We start from the raw sequence: 6,630 nt of genomic DNA, 5'->3' as shown, positions 1-6,630 counted from the left end.
TTTCTCATTTCGTCCTCCGCTTCCCAAGTAGCTTCCTCATATTCTTGATTAGACCACAACACTTGACAATTTTCACATCTTTAGTACGCGTACTACGCACTTTGCTATCAAGGATTTTGACAGGTCTTTCCTCAAAGGTTAGGCTTTGGTCTAATTCTATGGTCTCCGGTTGCAACACATGCGATTTGTCTGGGATATAATTCCTTAACTGAGATATGTGGAACACATTATGAACTCTATGCAAGTCCATAGGCAAGGCTAGTCTATAAGCTACCTTTCCGATTCTTTCTAAGATTTCATATGGGCCTATGTACTTAGGGCTTAACTTCCCTTTCTTTCCAAATATCATGACACCTTTCATTGGTGACACTTTGAGTAACACTTTATCACCTATATTGAACTCTTCATCCCTACGTTTCAAGTCTGCATAACTCTTTTGGCGATCTTGCGCCGCTTGAATCTTCGATTGGATGGTTCGGATTTGGTTCATGGTGTCCTCTATCATTTGAGTTCCCAACACTACGGTTTCACTAATATCGTTCCAGCAAAGTGGACTTCTACACTTTCGTCCATACAAAGCCTCAAATGGTGCCATTTGTAGACACCTACTTTTGTCCCCATTCCCGAAAGGGAAGGTTCGATGATGAAAACATAAATCTCCACTTGACAACGCATCTCCTATAAAATAACGAATCTCAATTCTTCTTTTCATTTCACCCGAAACCTGCTATTTATAGAAACCTGCTATTTATGGAAACCTGCTAAAAATAGTAACTGTCGTAATGGGCAGCTGTTAAAAGTGGCAAGTCATAAAAGATAGAAACCTGTCAGAATTAGGTGTTGCACTCCAACATAAATCCTAAATGAGATAGAAAACTGCGAGAATCCTATTCCTAATATGATTCGGAAATAAGAGTTACGTATTAATTAAAATCCTAACGAGCCTAGAGTTCGTAACGGGCCCAGACGCATTCCGTCTTAAAATTAATACGCACTAAAAGACTCGATTAAGTCTCATACACTCCGGATTCTAAGAATCCGGATCTGGCAAAGAAAACAGCCCAAACATCAATTTCAACGCCCAGCCTTGGGCGCTGAAATTGCCTGGATCATATTTTCAACGCCCAGAGCTGGGCGCCGAAATCTTTGAAGCCCAGCCCTGGGCGCTGAAAATACTTGGGACGTATTCTTTCCTAATTCCTCGTGGATTAGAGTTCTACAATTCTATCTTTCCACGAACTCTTTTCTATAAATAAAGCCCTAAGTTCGACGTGAACACAACACACACAATTCATATTCTGAGTATTGACTCCAACCCCTAGCCTAAGCCTCACGCTGCAAAATTGTTCACGCGTTCTGTCGCAATCGATCCATAAATCGAACAGAACGTATCCTGTCCCATAATTTGAGATTCGTTAAATAAAAAGGAGAAATAGCAAAGTCAAAGTGGTTAGTTTTCTGAGAACCGTGACGCACCTCTCAAGGGTGCGTCGTAATGTGTCCCTTTTCGATGATTTAATTGCTTTCCTCGCCCTTTTTATGAACTGTTAAACTAACTAAATCTGATTGTTCTACCACGCCTAACAAATATAATGTTTTTGGGAAATTGGATTATCATGCTAGGTCCCTTAATGCTATTTAAATCAGATAATCGCGATCGATCTAGTATTATATGTTGCATATTGCTAAAATCAACTCAGATTAGTTTAATAGTTAACGCATGTCCCTTCAATTATTTATGCTGAGCTAGTAAGGATATCCTGCCTCTGGAGTTATCGAAGAGCGAGTACTCCTCTCGGTAGTTACAGTCCCCCGAACCCTCAATCTCTACCCTGCGGGTGTACGTTGAGAGATCTCCACCACCAGGGATCACAAGGGAACCTACGGCCGTCATGGTCAAACATAATTGCACTCCCTTTATGTCACGATAACCGGGTTTTGTCAGTTTTTCTCATTGTCGTTAAAAACTGAATGGCGACTCCTATATTACTAGTCAATTGGGTGTAAACTCACAGGAAATCCAATTACACTTGATTAAATAAAAAGAATCGTCACACCCACGAGGGACGAGGTCACGCATTAGCCTCGCGCTTTTTCGACCCCCTCACAGTGGCGACTCTGTTGGGGATAGTGAAGGAAATACTCGTGCTTGTAGGTAATCAAAATAGCCGAAGGGTGAAACGATCTTACCTCGCGTTTATTTCCCCATCAAGTTGGGACGACCTGAAAATCAGCATATTAATGTGAACGGGCAGAACCGCATAATGAATCTTGGCTCCCTCAGGGAGTTTGGACTAAGGATACCCATCGCCAATCGGGGGGTGCATACGCTTTGAATGTTGTCCACTCGGCACTTTCGCTAGTAGTACACCCGTCCCAAACCCAATCGCTCGCCCACTAGGTCCCTCTCGCCTGCATGCCCCCTTGGCTTGCACTTGCGAGTTGGCCTCTTGGGCGAAATTCGCACTACTACAAAAATGGGCAAAGAGACCCATCCAAAATGGCCTAAGAGACCTCTTTTGAGGGGGTCTCTATCTCACAGGTCTCTTTGATTAAGAGACCCCCTCATCTAGAGGGGGTCTCTTTGTTTGAAACAAGAGACCTCTTGGGAAAGAAAGGAGGTTTGTTATCTAAAGCATATTAAAAATAATTAAGAAGGGGAAGAGACCCATTCTTAAAGATATGGGGTCTCTTTATTAAATAAATTCAGACCTCCTATGTATGAAAAATGATCTCTTTGAATTTTTATTACTTTTTTATTCAATAAACATAGACCCCCTATTTCACTTAACGGGTCTCTTTGACATGTTTTTATTATTAAAAAAATGGTTCAGTACAAACCCAACATCTCACCTAAAGGGTCTCTTTCACAATTTTTAATTTGAAAAAATATATTAATACCGACATGTTTGCATATTAATTATCGTTGCATATTGATAATTGCTTAAATTAACGACAGAAAAATAACCAAATATTACATCCAATATCTTCTACACAATTACATATTATTCATTCATGATCATTCAGTTTCATAAATATAAATTTTACGTCTAAAAATACAAAAATTATGCAACTACAAGAATAAAATCTTATTACAACCTATATAAACCTAATAAAAACACTGTATCTTTGTATCACGTAAATTTTCCAAATTGACAGAGCTAACCAGCAATCTTCAAAAACGACAATAGATTAGTGGCTTGCCCCTATTCTGTTGAAACATTTTACAAAAAACCAATTCAAGGAATTAGCCAAAACAAATGTTCAACCAAATAGAAGGAGGTCAAAATGAGCAAATACATCATCAGTTAATGATATTTTTATCCACATTCATTTACAAAACAAAAACAAAAACAAAAACAGGCAAAGTCAATGGCGTGTAAGATTAGTGTACATTAAAGATTATTGTACATTCAGTGTGTGCTTTGTTATACACGGTCAGGGGGTTTTGGTAGTGTATTTTACATCTATATATGTACAATATAAAAGAAGAAATCATAATAAATTGAAACTAGTACAAATAAAATTCATAAAAATATGTTCCTGCTACTGTTGTTGGTCATGCCACAAGTTTTCTGCATTCCAGCAGAGGAAAGCAGCAAATTAACCAACATCCTAGCAGCCCGTAGAGAATCAACAAACCTATCCTAGCAGCCTGGAAGGACGCTACAAACCAACATATGACTACAATACACGAACAATTATTAACCAAAACAACAATTCAAAGACAATAACCGATGAATTATTGTAATCTGATATTTCAAGATTTACGACCTAACAACATAACATGATTTCCCAAAGTAACATAATTTAACCCAGATCAAAGTAGCTTAGTTTAAAAATAGAAATACTATGCATGTCCTACGCACTTATCAACCCAACTACAAACTGCAAAGCATTTAAGGATGTGAATCCTAGTAAAATTGGCATTGCAACAGCTGAAATGTATGAATGTATGAAAACAGTGTCCAATTTTTACAAACAAAGAACACCAACACAAACAATTATATAATCCAATTATGTCAAAATTTAGCATAAATCTAGGTTAATCCTTCAATAATGTATCTTAACATTATTAGCACATAGGCAAGATATACACCCAATCTTACTGCAAATTATAAAACTTGAAACAAAATCTAGCGTAAACCCAATCTAGCAACTCCAACTATCTAGCAATTGTAAGTGCATTTATAACTGAAATCATCCAAGACTTTAATCCCAGAGTTATAAATTGAGAATAGCCAATTGCAACAAACATGTATTATTGCATAGAGCCATAATCGAGTAGAATATTCAAGTAATATAGATTAATGATTGAACAACACACTAATTGGAATCTATTACAAACACAAGTCGTAAAAACCTGAAATTTATTTCGCTTAATTAAACTGAAAAATACATTGCTGTTAAATTATATATGTAGAATTCATTTCAAAGTGAAATATGCCAAAGAATTTTGAGGGATTATTACCTCGATATTTCCGAGATGGATGGGTATTGAAGGATGTAAATGTATATGGAATCGTAGGCATTTGAAGCAAGACAACATCGTCTCTGTGAAGAAGATGAAACACAAGAAATAAAATAAATAATCATGACTCACATTAATCTTACTAAGTAGCTGATTATTAGACAAATCAACAATCACAATTTCCCCAAAACCAAATAACCCATATTGAATACTCCCAGTGAGAAGATTAAACGAAAAATCAAACAAACCAAAATAAATAACGAAAAACCTTTGCTTATCTCATTAGGCATCCTTAACTTGCATAGAAAGACACAGACACTTACCTAGTTATTAGTTACCTTAGAAAAATGCACAGTTTTGGCCAACTTCAACCGTCCAGACGTCCAATGTTGCAATTACTCTGCGTTACTGATTTTGTTAATAAGGGATTCAAAAATCGGAACAGGGTTTATATATTTGATAAACATGTTGGCGGACATATGAGCGCTCATAATAAACCTTTGGGGAACCTAAATGAGTTCAAAACTGCAAGGGTTACATGTCAAGATATTGTGAAAGCAACGATATATGTGTTTCCTTCTTTTTTATTAATGACTGCAAGCATGTCGCACCGGCTACAACTGCCACCATTGACATTGCAGCAGCCACAGTGAATTGATATTTATTTTTATTTTGTGAAAGTTGATATTTAGGTGTGGTTTATTCGTGTAAGCCTTACCTCAATCCTAATATCTAAATGTAATGAAGTGAGAAATATCGTGTTTAATAAAGTGAGAGACTAGAACACTAGATATACCTGACAGAATTGATAGTACCCAGATCTGTGTTGGGCCATCATTAAGTTTCTTCGCCAATGTCAAAGCAGAACTCAAATTTCTCTAGCTTGTACATTGTCATGAAGAGCAAGGGCCAAACTCCCAAGAACTGTTAGATATTGAGAAACCAGTTGAAGATTGCCCAGATTAAAGGAAATTGAAATCGGTAGATCTAGAGGGGAGGAAGAGAGATAAAAGGAAGGTAAACTTCAATTCTTACTGGTGCCTAGCAGTTCGTAAAAATAGCAGTTCATCAAAGTCGCAATATGCAAATGAATAACCTAACCCAAAATTCAAATTTCATTAACATTTAAACACGATATAGCACGAATTGAAATTTCATAAATTCAGGAAAAAAAATCCAACTTCGTAGTTGAAATTGAAGTTGAAAAAATTCAGAAAAAACCTAACTGTGTAGCAGAAATTATAAACTGAAATCGAAATTACCCACAAGAGATTCAAAAATTCCAAAAAAAAATTCAAGAGAAGAAGAGAGTGATGAGAAAAAAAAAAACCTAAATTTGTATTTCGCTAGTGGTGGTGATGGTGAGGTCGCCGGTGGTATGCAAGTCGACGATGGTAGTGTAATTCGCCGGTAGTGGTGAGTTCACCAATGGTTTCCCTAAACTTGTATATTGAAGGGAAGAGAGAGGCAAACACAATAGCGTGAATTGGGTTCACGCGGAGGACAAAATGAAGGAAAGCAGAAAGCTGGAGACCCGTTATGTTAAACCAGGGGTCTCTTTTTTTAATTTACTTTATTTTTCCAAAACAGCGGTGGGCCATGTAATATATAAGAGAGCTGTTTAGTTAAAATAACGGGTTATTTTCTACGAGAAAAAAGTAGAGCCTTTTATACACTAGAGATCCGTTAAATAAGATAACGGGTCTCTTATTTTTCTCCCTTCAATTTTAAGTGGACCCTTTGACTCATAAGAGACCCGCTATCTCTAAAATTGGATCTCTTATATTAAAGAGACCTGTTATCTTAATCAAAGGGTCTTTCATTGAGGGTCTCTTTGCCCATTTTTGTAGTAGTGTCGTCTGTTGAAGACACTACCTCGACCGGGGCATGTGTTGGATCTACGATAGAAGCGGTACCAAGCCAGGCGCAAATACTACCCATAGAAGCCTATCATAAACTACGTGACATATTTAATTTTCAAATCCATGTTTGTAATGTAGTTATGTGTAGCGAACTATGTGACTATGTTATGATTGTGCGTACGAATAATGCTAGACAAATAATGGTAGAAAACCAACGAGCTTAAAAATTGCCCAAACATGCATGAACCAATTGGCCAAAGAGTTATACCAAAATACGTGTTCCGCAAGCCCGAACGA

General features: G+C 37.1%; 1 long non-coding RNA gene across 1 annotated transcript; it reads right to left on the bottom strand.

Moving 5' to 3' along the window:
* Positions 1–4,837: 4,837 nt before the first annotated feature.
* LOC130461238 (uncharacterized) lies at positions 4,838–6,278 on the bottom strand. Its single transcript, XR_008921649.1, has 3 exons — positions 5,802–6,278; positions 5,507–5,567; positions 4,838–5,395 (listed from the first exon to the last, which is right to left on the bottom strand). It is a non-coding gene; the product is annotated as an uncharacterized lncRNA (long non-coding RNA).
* Between the last annotated feature and the right edge of the window lie 352 nt (positions 6,279–6,630).

Source organism: Spinacia oleracea, chromosome 5, assembly GCF_020520425.1.
Source record: "Spinacia oleracea cultivar Varoflay chromosome 5, BTI_SOV_V1, whole genome shotgun sequence".
In the NCBI taxonomy this organism is placed as follows: Eukaryota; Viridiplantae; Streptophyta; class Magnoliopsida; order Caryophyllales; family Amaranthaceae; genus Spinacia; species Spinacia oleracea.
This window is presented reverse-complemented; position numbering and strand designations above follow the sequence as displayed.